We start from the raw sequence: 15,151 nt of genomic DNA, 5'->3' as shown, positions 1-15,151 counted from the left end.
AAGTTTAAACTCAGAGTTTGTTGAACCACCTTTCTGAAACAGGCCCCTGCACTTCCTAAAAGTAGCCAAACGATGGTGGTCAACATCCGTCAACATTATTTAGCTTATTAATTATTTAATCTTGTGCTCTTATTATTATTATTATTTGGTAACAAACAGAGAAACATTTAAAAACACTTCTTACATTATGTATCCTTATTTAGAATAGCAGTTGTGTGAGGAGTGAGAAGATGTCACATGTAGGTGGTGTGAAGGATCACACACACATTTAATGGAAAACATCTAATTTTTTTATTAGAATGAAAACCAAATACTGCGGCTATTACAACAGTATGGCTTCATCGTAGAAGAGTTCGGGAGCTAAAACGGCTGCCTGCAGTCCACATCTTTCAATTACTGAAGATCATGCACGTGTATATAGATAAGTACTGAAAATCTCAATCATGTTCAAACTAAATCATTTTCCTGTCTCAGAAATGTAAACTTTGTAGTTGGTTTTTATTCATATTATTTATTCAAACTTAAAGCCAATTCATGAACAATAAATGAAAAATGACAAGACAATGTAAAATGTTTAAAAGGTGAAGTCAGATGCAGTGAGTTGATCAGCAACAGTGGAATAGTTCTGTGTTTTATTGGTGACTCAGATCACTGTCACTGATACTGTAAAGTGATGATCTGTAAAAAGTTACACTACATCAGCGTCACTTCCTGAGTGTGGTCTTCTAGAGATGTGTAAAGTTCAGCACATACAGCACTATATGAGTCAGAAACAACCAGAGACCCTAATGAACTTATTATCAGAGGTCTAAAGCTCTCAGATTCTGCACTTTATCACTGTTCTTTTAGAAACATAACACAGACATAATACAGAGTCAGTGACAGGCTGTACAGAAACTATACAAAATTTCATAGACACATGCAAGAGGTTTCTAAAAAAAAACACATTCTTTCTTGTTCTTTGGTACAAGATGAGCTAGTTTGAGTATTTCAGAAACTTTTCATGCAATAATATAAATATATATAAATAACATTTCTTTACAATCACGGCCCCTTATGAATTATAGCTCCACCCTGTGACTTAGATGAGTGCCAGAGTGAATGGGACAATTAAAAGAGTACGTGGGCCAATGTGTAGGTTTGAGAAGAGCAGTGGTGAGTATTAAGAGTATAAAACTTTCTGGATTTTTTTTCTCTTTTTTCTTCAGGTTTACAATACAATACAAAAATACAGGACAATATTTGTCTCTTTAATGGATCTTTACCAGTGTTGAATAAAGTACTAGAAAGCAATACTTGAGTAAAAGTACAAGTATCGTACTAAAAAAAGACTTTGGTAGAAGTGAAAGTTACCTTTTAGAATATTACTCAAGTAAAAGTCTTAAAGTATCTGATATTTACTGTACTTAAGGATCAAAAGTCATTTTCTGATATTTAATGTACTTAAGTATTTGAAGTAAAAGTAAAAAGTAAAATTTCAGTGATTTTTGGTAGGCATAAGATCAGGGGCGGTTCTAGGATTTAGTGTTAATTTGGTCAGACGAGACGAGACGAAATATGTTCGTCAACAACTTTTTTTTCATGACTAAGACGAGACGATGACGAGACTGCACCACTGTCCAAAAACGCTGACTAAGACTAAATTAACATGCATTATTGTTGACGAAAAAAGACAAGACGAAAATGTTTTGTATAAAATAAAAACTAAGATAAAATCTCTCTTCATTTTCGTCTACAATTGTCTCTGCTTTTTCATCAGCTGTTACGCCTTTAAAATATTCAGCACGAGTTCGCGGCTTCGCTGTTGCTCAAGTTACAGGTCCGTGAAGCGGATCCCTCTTATTATATTGTTACCTACCAAATAAATCGATAATTTAACACAAAGTGATGATTTAAAAAGGAGTTTATTGATTTAAAAACAATTGTATTGTTTCCGCTAAAGAAAATAGTGCGCTCCGTCTCTACGGTTAGAATCCTGTGTGTCCATGGCAACGCTCTGTTTTTCATGGCAACGGTGTGTTATAGTTCGCAGCGGTCTGTTATCAAGAAATAAAATAGTGTGTGTGTAGAAACAATTTGTCCACACGCCGCTCAAATAAATAAATAAATAAAAACTCCTGAGCACAAGTCCACCGTCTAGGCAGGTTTAATAAAGCAGTATCAATAAAGTAAAAAATGTGATGTGCGGTCAAGTTCGAGTGTATGCACTGTTTAAACGTGTTCTCAACTTCTCACTGATACTTTTGTGATTCGTGGAGTTTTGACAAGTTTTATAGCCTTGATATTGTTTCTTATTCAAAAGTGGTGACAGAAAAAACTCAGCACCCCCCAACCTGAAACCTCTTCCCACCCCCCTGTCACAATCACATCATAATCAAAATTAATAATTAGGCTTAAAAGCAAATGTATATGTAAGGGAATCAAGTTTAACAATTACATGTAATATTGCTCCAAATATCATCAATAATGGTGTGTGCAATACCATGTATAACTTGTATTAAGTGGATGGATTTCTGGTCTTCTGAAAGCACCATCATGTATCCACTGCTGAAACCCCTGGCATTAGACCTTCTGGCAATGCCAGCTTCCAAGCGTTTGCAGAGCGGGTCTTTAGTTTAACTGGAGACCTTTCAAGTGGCCAACGGAACAGAGCAAGAGTTACATTAGAAAGAAGTGCTTTTCTAAAACCTAACAAAGTCTAGAGTGATAACTGCAATACTGCTCTGGTTAAAGTTTGGTTAGAGTTTTTTTTCTTTTACTTTAAATAACACTCAATGGTTTGGATTTTGCTTTCTTTTGCAAATCTTGCCTTTGAACTTGATTGTTTAATTCATTCCTAAAGTGGAAGTTTCAGCAGCTGTAGAAAGCTTTAGTATCAGCAGCTGTAGTAACAACAGCAGAACTGTTAATTGTTGAGCCTTGTTAAAGCCTTTTTAAATCTTATTTGTTATTTCCCAAGAGATCAACCTAGACTGTAAATAGGTTGTATTTTAGGCCCACAGTAAAGTGACCTATTCTTTTCAGTTTTTCTGAGTATATTTATTTTATTTCTGATTTGAACAGAAACATGAGACACAAGGCAACCAAAACAGTTTTAAAAACCTTTGTAACTTAAGTTGTCAGTCGGAGTCTGTTGGGCTCCAGCTTTTGAATTGTGTTGGTTAAAATAAAATTCTCTTCAGAACAGGTTCATCATTTGTGAATGTGTCTCCTAAATCATAAAGTGAAAACCAGACACGTTTAACATTCGCATTCAACAAAAATCATCCAACAAGTGTATTTTGTCAGGTAATTGCGACATTTAACCAATGTTTGAGATGTGAAACACTTTTTTACTGAAATGTTTTACTTTTTTGACTAAAATTAAGACTTTTAGTCGACTAAAACTTGACTAAGATACCTTGAGTTTTCTTTTGACTAAAACTAGACTAAAATGACGAGACTTTTAGTCGACTAAAACTTGACTAACAAAAAAAGATATGTGAATGACTAAATATGACTAAAACTAACAAGGACATTTGGCACAAGACTAAGACTAAATTAAAAATAGGTGACGAAATTAACACTACTAGGGTCTCATCTTTAGGGGGTTTTAGCCCTCAGTGAGAATTTAAAACAAGAAGAGTTTTATATATTATATGACTACATAGTAAACCAAAAGTTATGGGATTATTAAATGGAAAAAGTGGACACCAAAATTTTATGCATGATGTAATGATGCCAGTCTTGAATCAGATCGGTTCATGTGTGTGTGCATTCTCTACAAACAGTGTGTCCAATGAATGCAGTCATTTATAAACAAATATTCACAAGACAAAGACCAAATCAATAAATGTTATTTTTATTTAGTATTGAATGGATTGTTTGCATTAATATTTTGTTTGTGCTACAACTCTGGTAATTTCCGCCGATTAACGTTATAGATAAACGCCTCCAGCTCTGACTGCGCGTGCACGCTGCGCCTCCAGCTCTGACTGCGCGTGCACGCTGCGCCTCCAGCTCTGACTGCGCGTGCACGCTGCGCGTCCCTGTGCTTCTCCGTACAGCGTGTGGAGCGTAATGTAATCTAGGAGCAGTGATTCACCAAACCTCCCTTATTACAGTCACACACATTTCTTCTGATTTTATTTTGTAGTAACGAGTAATGAAGATGTTTAGTGGAAATATAACGCAGTAAAAGTAGACATTTTATCTGGGAAATGTAGTGGAGTAAAAGTGAAAGTTGACATAAATTTAAATAGTGAAGTAAAGTACAGATACGTGACATTTCTACTTAAGTACAGTAACGAAGTATTTGTACTCTGTTACTTTACAACACTGATCTGAGTGAGATGAATTGTCCATGATGGAGAGTGTAACGGCCACTTTAATACTGTAATGGTTTATGTCAGAGGTCACTAACAGGCGGACCGCGGTCCGGGTCCGGACCCAGAAGCTGTCCAATACGGACCCGGACCTACAGCCAAAACAAAAGGTTCTGATTTAAAACTTGACGAGGCGCTTCTATTTTAATCGTTGCAGCTTTACGGTAGTGGAAACGCACAGACCAATTGCATGCGGGTTAAACCATCCCACGTGATACCATTCAGCCAATCAAGTCTGTGCATTCCTGAAGTAAACCCTGCGACTCAACAGTGCAAGACAGACGAGAGAATTAGAGTAAAGTTACACATGAAATAAAGATAGCGATACATGTAGAAAACAAAGGGAGAGAAACAGACGAGTGAGACCGAGAAAGGGAGAGAAACAGATGAGTGAGACGGAGAAAGGGAGAGAAACAGACGAGTGAGACTGAGAAATATATAATTTCCATAATAGTCAAGTTATTGATTTTTTATATTATGAAAAATCATAAAAATTAAACAAAAAGACATTTCTCCCAAGTAAGTGTTGTAGTATAACTATAAGGACATCAGTGGTGTGTGATCTGAGTTTGGTGACAGTACAGTGTATTACAGTGAAGTTATTGACTGTTTTTATAGTATTCGCTTTTCGGGTTTTGCACTTTGCAAACGGTCCCTTGGAATCTGTTTCTCAGTCATCTGCACATAGAGACTTGTGTATTTTGTCCACCAAGGAGGAAAGCAGATTTTGAGGAAAATTGGGTTATAGCTGCCTCTCTACATTACTACGATAAAAAAGAGGTGTTATTTGTGTAATAACACCCTTTAGTTCAGGAGTTATTGACTCTGGAAACTCGAATCTGTGAATATGCGGCCAACTTTACTTAAGTGAAAGGGAGAATAAAGAACAAATGCCGCTCTCCAAAAAAAGAAAAGTGGACATCGAAAACATTTAATCCGGAATGGACAGACTCATTTCTGTTCACAATTCCAACTGGGAGCACTAAACCAGTGTGTCTCATATGTACAGAAACTGTGGCACTTATTAAAAGTGGCAATGTGAAACACCATTATGAGACAAAACATACAGGTTTTGAACAAACATCCACTCTAATCTGAAGACAGCGTCCCTGAGACAGCTTTCCCAGGTCTGAGTGAAGTAGCCCTATACATCCTGACCATGTTTGGCTCTACATACAACTGTGAGACAGCTTTCTCTACAATGTACATAATCCAAACTAAATACTGTTCCAGGGTCACTAATGAGCACCTCCACATGTGTATGAGAGCGGCCCTGACTCCATTCAAGCCCAGGTTTAACATCCTGCCAAACTAGAGCTCAGTTCTCTCACTGAGATATAAAAGGGAAAGTTAAACACTTTATTTAAACATACACATTTTTCACATTTTATTTATTTTCTCTTATATTGAAATGTAGCTCTACTTTTATTTATTTAATGAGAGAACGTTATACATATCTACAATCATACATATGTTCAGTTCTATGTTACGTGACAATAAATATTGTCAAAAAGTTTTTGAATTGTACTGAATGTATTTGATTTGACAGTCAGGTATTGATTGCTTGCAGATGTTGATACAACTACTAGGCTACTTAAATATATATCACACTAACTAGTGAGACATTATGATCTTCCAGACCTTTGCTTCAAGAAATTCTCTCTTACTGAACCTCTTTAAATTTTAGTTGAATAACTCTGGTTTATATGTTACTGTGCCTTTATGAGAGTTCTGCTGACGTATGCGCTTAGACTGGTGAGTGCGCATGCGTCAGGCAGAGCTAGCGCGAAGCTGAGTATGTACAGACATGATGTTATTCTGGCCTCTAAAGCCCTATTCGGACGGGATTAGTTTTACGTGGGGACGTGGAGTAATGCGATTTTACTTCAGGACGTCTGGAATATTAATTGACCAATTCGCACAGGACAAGACATCTCAGTAAAACTAGCAGAAGTGGGAGGAGTTACTTTACGCTCCACAGTAACCTCCTCGTCGTCATGTGCGTATGACGTTGCTTCCTGTTATCACGTGCGCAAACAGACAACATGGCGCCAACAAGAAAAACGCGAAACTGGAGCAGGAAGGAAACGCAGTGTTTAATCTCGGTTTGGGGAGAACGTCGGATTCAGAGGCAGTTTGAGAACATGGTGCATAATCACACTATTTGGGAACAGATTTATCGAGAAGTTGTAAGTAAATGTCCCAAAGTTGAGGAAGATTTTGGAGAGTGGGGAAAACTGTAGGATAGAATCGACTCCCTGAAAAAAGGTCTGCATTAAACACAACAGACGGACGGGCAGTGATCCAAAGATGTCCCCTTATTGTGAAGAAATGGATGCAGTATTGGGTAAGAATAATTTATCAGTTCATTTCTCTGGTAGCCGTTAGCTTCCTACAATATTAAAGTATAGTTAAATATAAACAAATGGTCATTGTTCTGTTTAAGGTCTATAAAAAGACAGTTGTAGTTGTGTGCTACTCTTGTTTAGAGATAAATAATTGCAAATATATTTTCTTGTCTTCACAGGACTCCTTCCGCCTATCTCGAGCAAGATTCTACATCAAGCACAACAGAATCTTTACCTGACAATCAAGAGGATGTTGCAGGACCCAGCACAATTCCAACAAGATGTCCACAACCATCACCAGGGCCAGATCCAACACAAAGCAACGGTAGCACTTCATTTAAACTAATTCCGTGCATATTTTAAAATGTAATTATTTCAATATATCACTCTTCTCAAAGAATCATGTACTTGGGTAAAGTTGGTTTTATATTCACACATTCCAATAAATGTGCAATAAATGAATGCTTGCCAATTTTAAGCAGCGACATGATATTGACAACCAACAATTGTCAACTTGCAACATTTTTTACAGTCGATCAAAATAGGCAAGTATTGTTTTAATGGCATATTTTCTTGCGAATGTCCAATGTGGTGTGATTAACAAGGCTGTTGAATACGGATGTCCGAATGTGCGAATATAAAACCAAATTTACCCAAGTGAATCATGTGTATCCCTGTCAACCAATCTTATTGTTTTTTGACAGGGGGACGTAAACACAAGTCAAGAAAGCTGTGGATAAGGGCCTTGACCGCATTTTTCAGCATGAAACTGCTTCAGGTGGGGACTACATGCGGTACAAGAGGGACCGACTGGAATGGGAGAAGGAAGCTGAGAGGAACCGGATGGATTTTGAGAGGTGTCGCCTCGATTTTTAAATGAGAAGGATGGAGGCTGAGGAGAGGCGCTCGAGAGAGAACAGAGAATTGATTATGCAGTTATTTCAGTGCCTTAGGCCAACAGCCTTTCCTTCCACCACACCATTCAATTATAGCCCATACCCTAGCTATCTCGCTCCTTCTGAGGTTCAGTTTGGACCCCCTGCTCCAAGTGCCACACCTGTGTCTCACCCAAAACATCAGTCTCATCCCCACTCTCTTCCATAAAGTGGATATTTTTCTTACAGGTCACTTGTATGTTTTTCAAAATAGCGTTCCTTAAACTTTATTACAAAGAAGAGAGACTTCTTTTTTTTTATTGGTAAAGTATATTTTTTTATTAAGTATTTGCACAAAAATATAAGAACAAGCTGTTTTATTTAAACAAAGTTGTAATAATAATAATAATATACTAATATTAATGCTGCTATATTAGCGCTAGCTTGCTGCTAACCGAACATTAGCCATACGCTAACAGTAGCGTGTCTGAGCGCAAGTGTTCATGGGATATGTAGCTTTCACACAGTGACCGAACTACAATCAGCGATAATACAAGTTAATAATGCAGTAAAAATAACAAGGAATCAAGCTCTGAACGGAGATGTGGTGGTTTAGCTCCCTCCAGACCAGTGGAAGGTGTGTGTGTGAAATTCGCCGTTTTTAATCAAAATATGTCATTTGTGTGAATCGTGTAGATCCGAAGAGTTTTTAGTTTTGGGGGGGCTTCTTTCAGCTGCGTCCGAAAGCGCTTACTTCTATCCAATAATTAGGCAAAGTAGTGCTTAGGCGGTGTTTTTGGATGCAGCGTAGTAAACCATCTATCAAGCTGATGCCTCGCGTCTCTACTTCTAATGACTTTTTATGGCGGATGGCAAACCAACTTTTGGTGCATTCACGGCCACCAACTGGACTGGAGTGTGAAGCACTAGTAAGCAGATGACGCCTCACGTCTCAATCATCCTCGTGTCTTATATATTTGTGTTCATCAATTTATTAATAGTGAAATTTCACTGCTTTTGGTAGCCGTCTTTGTGGCGATTAACATTATAGATAAACGCGTCCAGCTCTGACTGCGCGTGCACGCTGCGCATACCTGTGCTTCTCCGTACAAATAACGCACTTTTGAAAGACTATAACGCACGCGCGTAAAAGTAAAGTAAAAAAATTGCTCTTGGATCAAACTGATAAATAATTTTCTGTCCTGCATTTTAACGTAATTTTTATTGTTTATTTATGAAAGTAAAAATTATACTTATAGATTTAGGGTGGCTGAGATGACAGACAGGGGGCTGAGCCACCCTAAAAAAGGTCTAGAACCGCCCCTGGTTCCAAGGCACTCAAATTGTGCAGAGAAAAATTATTTCCAAGAAATTTTGGTAAAAGTGCTTTTTTCACTTGAAGCAAATGTTGTCTTTTCCCTTTATGTTCTTGTCAGAGTGCTTCATTTTTAGTTCTCAAGTTTTCTCTCGGTGTATATATTTCGAACCTTGTCACCTTTTTCACCTCTTCTGAGTTTGCAGGTATGGGGATAAGAAAACAAACATTATTGTGTGAAAAAGTAATAATGCTGCAACACTCACCAATTAAAATAGAGCAAATCAAGATGGCAAGTTCTAAGATGACACAGGAGGTGGTCAGCCATTTAATGGCAGGATCCTTGCTCTTCACGGCCTTGTGGATGTTGACCGCGCCGCCCAGGATCACATTGATGTATAAAATACATGTGACTGCCAGCAACATCCACCTGGATGCCGAGAACAACCACCACCTAAGCTATTGAAAAAATAAAGTTTATAGAAAATATATAAATTACATAGAAATTTCTATACTTCTGCACAAATAAAGACAGACTTACTTTATCTTGCCACGCATCCGCTTGAGGACACAGATTCGAATCCAGTTTATGCTGCTTATCTGTTTCACAAGGACATTCACTTGACTCTGCAGCTCCGCCTCAATTTCAAGCTTTTGTTCCAGCTCATCCACTTTACACAGCAGCTGCTCCTTCTCTTCACCAACCTCATCCACTTTACACAGCAGCTGCTCCTCTTTTTGCAGCTCATCCACTTTACACAGCAGCTGCTCCTTCTCAACACGCTTCTTATACGCTCTAACCCGCAGCAGCGCCACCTTTTTACGATGCTTTACCGCTTACCTCCACAGCCACGCCTCCTCTTTACCAACATCACCCACTTTAATTTGCAGCTGCACCACCTCTGTATGCAGCTCATCCACTTTACACAGCAGCTGCTCTTCCTTTTTCTTCTTCATACACGCTTGAAACCGCAGCACCACAAAATCTACACGCAGAGTTCCCCTTCATTCCGCAGCCGCTGCTCATTTAAACGCAGCGTATCCGCTGTACTTAGCAGCTGCTCCTCCTCTATACGCTGCGTATCCACATCACACAGCAGCTTCACCTTCTCTCCAAGCAAGTCACCCGCTTTACTCCGCAGGAACACCACCTTTTGACGCTGCTCATCTGCTTGCATCCGCAGTTCCGCCTTCTTTTCATGGATCTCATTTGCACACTGCGAATACGCTTCCGTCCGCTGCGCCGGCTCACTCGCGCTTGCCATCGTGTGACTTGTATTGCGAGAGAATGAGTAACAGCAGCTTAGCAGCTGCTCTATTTATAAGCTGACATTAAAATTATGCACAAGAGAACAAATATGTGTTATTGGTCATAATCCATCTTCCTCCTGCTCCTCCTACACACTTATTGGCTAAGATCCTTGTGACGGAAGAACCAATCCGAAACATGCCGTAAAATTACAGCGTCAGTCCGTCATTCTGTTCTACGCCACCTAATAATTATTATTAAATAATAATAAAGTGGTAAAGAATCCACTAAAGTCATCATTTTGTTTATCATGTTTATCAGAAAAGGAAACAGCTCTTTAAGGGAAAATATGGGTGTTTGAAGAGTAAAAAACATAAGAAACGTTTACTTATTGGGAGCCTTTTTGGTTACCTGAGGTAACAGTTACCATCAATGAGAAGGAGTTAAGTACACATTCAGTGTTACACTTTATATACAGATGAACACATACAGATGATCAAATCAGATAATAATAATAATAATATACTAATATTAATGCTGCTGATATAAAAATATGTGAATGTTAAAAGAGAGAGTTTTAAATGATCTCACACTTCATTCAGCTCCTGATATTAATAATTATTAATGAATTATTATTAAAAACATTCAAGTCATTCATTTTAAGCTGAGTGTCCATGGATTATAAATATAATATATAATTATATTACACATATAGAGGCTTTACATATCTAACAATTACATTTAACATATCGTCGCTGTCAGGTGGAAACCTCGCATGTCCAAATTTGGTCCATTTCATATTTTTTCACATATCGATGCTATTGGTCAGTCCCCACGTGGGTCTGTTATTTTTACAAGTTATTAACCAATCTAAAGTCTTGAAAATAGCTTGAACGCAAATCTCTTAACTCCATTGGATACTTCAACTGTGAGAAATCTCGTAACTTCGCGGGAGAGCTGCGCGGCATATTTCTCCTCAAGATTAAGAGTTTTTATTACTATTTTACTGACTTTAAGTCAGCCTACTTATAGACAATGCCTCTCTTGGCACTGTGCATGTAAAACACTGTTTTTTGGACACTAACAAGTGAAAATAGGTTAGATACATTTCAGTATGTTTTGTTAAAAATCGATAGCTGTAATGCTTCTGTGCAGAAAGAAACCCGTGAGCCACGAAGGTAAGTTTGCGAGCAGATTAGACTAATTTCCACCTATTAGACAGCCTAATCAGCTTATCGTGTTTTGTATTGCATCACTTATAGCTCTTAAACCTTTAAAATAGAGTTTAGGAAGATGTATGTAACTACAGTCATTAGCTTTGGTTAACTATTGAAGCCTTTTCTCTTGTCAAAAGGCTCAACGTGACCGCAGACTTTGTTAAACACAGCTGGCAGCAGCGACATCTTTGTCCGTACCGTTCTTATCAATGACAGCATAATCTCGTATCTCACTGCTCCCAAGTCATAAAGCTTGTATCTCTGATAAAACATGACTTTGGGAAAATGTTGTGTTAATGTTGGTACACAACAGTATATGATGGCAATCTAAGGTATAATAACTTTAACGATACAATGTTTAATAACTCAAAAAAATACACATTTTTTTAATTTCCTGAAAAATAATGGTTTTGGAGATACGAGGATTCCGCCCGACAGCGTCGATATGTACAGATGTGGCCTTTTAAAAAGCCCGCCTCAGAGAGAAGAATGCCGTGAGGACTTCCGGCATTCTGCGGCAGTCTATCGAAGGGGGGGCAAATGTTCAGCGCAGGAAATACAAAACTGTATAGGGCAGTCGTGTTTCATGTAGGCTGACGAGTCGACAATATTTTCTTTTGCCGGTTACATAAACAGTCACATCTGCGCAGAGGTGGGTAGTAACGAGTTACATTTACTCCATTATATTTACTTGAGTAAGTTTTTGAAAAAAATATACTTCTAGGAGAAGTTTTAAATCACTATACTTTTTACTTTTACTTGAGTAGATTTGTGAAGAAGAAACTGTACTCTTGCTCGGCTACATTAGGCTACAATGAGCTCGTTACTTTTCTTTTTACCTCTTTGGTATTCTACGCATCAATTTTAATTCTTTATTTTGACAGATAGAGAAACTTCCGCTAAGACTCTACCATATGACTGTGTTTCACCAATCAAACGTAGTTGTGCAGTCTCGTCACGTGACCATACTCAATCTCAGCGGCGGGACGCATTAGTTAGCGACACAAACATGTCAGAATCAACCGTCCGCAATGCAGACACAAACGAGGAGGAAAACCCGCACCCCTGACCTCATATTGACAGCATGTTTATCTTAGTAAAAGTGCCAGAGAGCAGCTACATTATGAGGTGTCTTCTGTGTCTGCCAAAGCAGATAGGCAGATAGATCTCTCAAGTCTTCACCGTGAGACACATTTCAGTCAGTTCACACCTTGTATTTCTTACGCTGAGAAGTAAAGGAGAACTTTTTCTGCTATATACAATCGGATTAATGGACGAGGCGCAGACATACAGTACACGTACACACATACAGTACACGTACACACATACAGTACACGTACACACATACAGTACACAGAGCAGTTTTGTCGAGTTCAGCTGTTTCGAGTTTTTTTATGTGCTCAACTTTACTCAGCGCCGCAAGAGCCGACAAACAGATGACGTCAGACGTGTCGTTTCTTACAGCGCCGAACACACATATATAAAGGGATAGTTCACTCCAAATGAAAATTCTGTCATCATTTACTCACTCTCATGTTGTTACAAACCTGTAGAAATTTCTTTGTTCTGATGAACATGAAGGAAGATATTTTGAGAAACAAAAACAGCTTTGCAACCAGAAGCTTTAGTTTACCTGAAACTAAGGAAAGTACTAGAGGCTTCCTGAAATTAATTAAAGGAGTAGAGATGTATTTCATTATTATTGCCCTTTCATCAAGGCATCAAATGTGCAACAATCACAACACAAAAGAAATGAAATGTGTGTGTGTGTTTCTCCTTCTGTTGTTCTGTCACTGGAGACACACACACAGTTTATGAGAATTTATGGGTTGCCTCGTTCTAGTTCTGCCTGGTAAAAAGTATAAAGGTTTATAAATTTGTGTTACTTTGCATATTTATTTTATTTATTATTATTTTATTTATTAAGTACTTGAATTTACCTGAATTCATTTTAATTTATTTTATTGATTGGATGAGCCATAATTTGCCTAAAGATTTTGTATTTTTGTCTGTCTGATTGTTGTCATGTTAAAAAATAAATCAGACGTTACTCAACAGTTACTCAGTACTTTTTTAGTTTTTTCACCAAGTACTTTTTTACTCTTATTCAAGTAATTATTTGGATGTCTACTTTTTACTTTTACTTGAGTCATATTATTCTGAAGTAACAGTACTTTTACTTGAGTACAATTTTTGGCTACTCTACTCACCTCTGCATCTGCGACTATCTCCGCTATCACGGCTGGCTTTTTGGTACCGCTCGATGCAACTTTGGATTTCCTCAGGCGACGTGCAGTGTGTTACGGAAAAAATGCTTCTGTTGGTTTGTTGATGGTAAACATCATTGTTGATGGGGTTATTAGCGATAGTTTATCAGTATTGCAGCAAATAGTTTGTTTTGTATTTCCAAATCGCTTTTAAATCTGAATAAAGAGTGTTATTTGGTGTAATTAGTGGTTTGTTTTTTATATATTATGGTGTAGTAGAGGATATGGCAAACAGCTCATCCTGAATGAAATCCCTCATTCCATATCTAAAGCATTTTGAGCGCAATATAAATGTATCACATTGTTATTCTTATTATATATGAATAATAAGCTAATTAATTTAATTAAGCTACATTTAAACAAAAAAATTGTTAAAAAAAATGTTTTTTATAATTTTTTTGTTTAAATGTAGCTAAAATAAATTGATTGCGACCACTTACCTTAAATAAATTTAGTAAATTGAATAATTTTTTTTTCAAGTGTTATCAGTCAATAAATATCTGTTTTAGTTTTCTATATCGTGTTTAAGTCATTATTTATATATTTTATTAAATACAATGTTATCTAAATACAATATGTATTTTATTAAAAATAAGCTCCAGTTCATGTTCTCTAAACAATAAACACTGTTTAACACATGATTTTAGTCTGATTATTTGCATTGAGCATATCGCAATATAGAGGTTGTTCTTATGTAGTTATGTATTAATTTAGCATTTTTTGTCTGATTATTTGCCATTGAGACATATCACAATAGATAGATTAGCAACCTGCGCGGCGCAGATCGATTGACACATGAGATCAATGTAACTAAAGACACAAAATAAAGTCAGAAATCTTGGTGTAATTTTAGAGTCTGACCTTAATTTCAGTGGCCATGTGAAAGTGATAAGCAAATCAGCTTACTACTATCTCAGAAATATAGCCAGAATTAGATGTTTTGTCTCAAGACAGGACTTAGAGAAACTTGTTCATACTTTCATCACCAGCAGGGTGGATTATTGCAATGGACTCCTTACTGGGATCCCCAAAAGACCATTAGACAGCTGCAGCTCATACAGAACGCTGCTGCCAGAATTCTGACCAGAACCAAAAAATCTGAGCACATCACTCCAGTCCTCAGGTCCTTACACTGGCTTCCAGTTCCATTTAGAATAGATTTTAAAATTATTGTTACTCATTTATAAATCACTTCATGGCTTAGGACCGAAATACGCTACGAAATACGAAATAGATATGCTAACTGAATATAAACCAAGCAGATGACTAAGATCATTAGGATCAGGTCAGTTAGAGATACCAAGGGTTCACTCAAAACAAGGTGCGTCAGCATTTAGTTATTACGCCACCTATAGCTGGAATCAGCTTCCAGAAGAGATCAGATGTGCTTCAACAGTAGACACTTTTAAATCAAGATTAAAAACACATCTGTTTAACTCTGTATTTACTAAATGATCACTGTGCTGCTTCACACTGACTGCACTTTTTATCCTAATCACTTTTACTCCTGTTTTAT

At 37.3% G+C, this 15,151-nt stretch overlaps 1 long non-coding RNA gene across 1 annotated transcript; it reads left to right on the top strand.

Annotated features, from left to right (window-relative positions):
* The first annotated feature begins 6,137 nt into the window (after positions 1-6,137).
* Positions 6,138-8,988, top strand: LOC132853015 (uncharacterized). The gene is made up of 3 exons (XR_009649145.1): positions 6,138-6,711; positions 6,892-7,037; positions 7,417-8,988. It is a non-coding gene; the product is annotated as an uncharacterized LOC132853015 (long non-coding RNA).
* The last annotated feature ends 6,163 nt before the right edge of the window (positions 8,989-15,151 follow it).

Source organism: Tachysurus vachellii, chromosome 10 (genome assembly GCF_030014155.1).
Source record: "Tachysurus vachellii isolate PV-2020 chromosome 10, HZAU_Pvac_v1, whole genome shotgun sequence".
Taxonomy (NCBI): domain Eukaryota; kingdom Metazoa; phylum Chordata; class Actinopteri; order Siluriformes; family Bagridae; genus Tachysurus; species Tachysurus vachellii.
This window is presented reverse-complemented; position numbering and strand designations above follow the sequence as displayed.